Source organism: Ursus maritimus, unplaced genomic scaffold (assembly GCF_017311325.1).
Source record: "Ursus maritimus isolate PB19 unplaced genomic scaffold, ASM1731132v1 scaffold_12, whole genome shotgun sequence".
Classification (NCBI taxonomy): Eukaryota; Metazoa; Chordata; class Mammalia; order Carnivora; family Ursidae; genus Ursus; species Ursus maritimus.
Window position 1 is genome coordinate 28,724,848 of NW_024423564.1, and position 1,759 is coordinate 28,726,606.

Genomic DNA, 1,759 nt, shown 5'->3' on the forward strand with positions numbered 1-1,759 from the left:
ATATCTTATCTCTTTTGAAATTTAATTTTCTTAAAAGACGCTCAGGAACAAATCCGTTCCTGAGAATTCCTTATTGATAAAGTCCCAGAGAGGTAAATAGTTTTGAATTTAATGGTATTCATATACATTAAACCTCTTTTTTGCAACATGTCTTAGATAATTCATGCCCAAGATGCAATTTTTTTTTGCTGTAGATGCTGAAAGAGACATGACTTCTTGAATGTGGGCCCCCTTTATCTGACCTAACTGCCCTAAACCCTGAGGCAGCAGCATTTCAGATACGAGTTATCAGGAACTCATGAGAATACGTGGTAGGTCTGTTCTATGACCTAATGGGGTCTTCAGCCAATCAACTGAAATTTCAGTTTTGAAAGTCATGTCCAATGAGTGTGAAGACTGAAAGGATGTGGTTGCAATCCTGAAGCTAGAAGCTATGGCCAGAAATTGGGTCAAGAAAAAAATTGCCAAACCAAAACTGCATGGAACTGGGCCCTCCAAGGACCAGCTTTGCTGGTTCACCAAACAAGGTAGACTCCTCAGGAAGCCTCATGGGTGGGCTCACCTCGAACCAAGCTAACCAACCAAGCACTAAAGAGGAGGCTACGTAGTAACAGCTTTAGGGACAGTGAAAGGACTAACGTTTACTGCGAGCTTACCGTGCGGCAGGCCCTGCGCCCAGTGCCTCCCCTGCATCATGCCATTTACTTCCTCACGGCATGTGCCAGTGAGGGAGGAGTTAGTAACTTCTATTTATATGCCAAGAAACAGGTTAATTAACTTGTCCAAGTACTGACAGATTTTCCTGACTCTAAAATTCAAAGTTTTACCCATAACCTCTCCAACTCTCCAACCTTAGCATTCATTGTAATTTTCATAAAAGATGGAACACTTCTAGAGTGGCAAAAAAAAAAAAACAAGCAAGCAAACGTGGGCTCTGAAAACATAGAGGTACATTTCATTGGAGTATCCTTATAACAAAGAGGATCAACTGTGCAACTCAGGAGATGGTATGTGGTGCGGCGGAAAGAGCAAAGTGAGAGCCCCCGTGTCCTGCCTCGTTCCTGCACGAACCATTGGTGCGACTGCAGATCCCCGCCCGTCTGCTCTCTGTCTGCGTTTCCTAGTCTATAAGACAGGACCAATCTGCACCCTGCATTTCCCAGTCCTGAGAAGCTTTCTGAGAGGCCTAACAAAGGGAAGGATTCTCATTTAAGTGGTCTAAACAGTTTCGGTCCATTTTAGTCTCCAGGATTTTTTTTCACTATCCACTAGGTACACAGGAAAAAGAAATGTCACGACAGAATCACAATACGATCAAAATCTCATCTGCACGAGAGGAAGCCTAATTCATTCTTTGTGGCCTATCCTGTGCCTTTCCCCTTTAGAGGAATAGAAACGGGAAGGTCTTATGATCTATGCTGAGGAGGCAGCCGGAGGCAGCTTGGAAGAGCGGGTGGACACCAGCCTCTCACCTCAGAGTCGTGGTGGGGAGGCAGCTGGCAGAGTGTGGCAGCCCACAAAACACCAGCAGAGTAGAGGTTGTGCCATATCCATCCACTTAAACTCCCTCAACATTTTTATTATCTGCTGTGTAAATTATAAAGCTTCAGGCTGATGTTTCTTTGGCCTTTTTTCAGGTAGAAGTTTTGAACCAAGTCCATATACATTATACTCAGACAAGAAGGAAAGGGGCTTCTTGGTCTGCCTTTCTGCCACTGAAAGGCAGAGGTGAGGCCCCAGGTGGGGGCTGGGGGGGGGG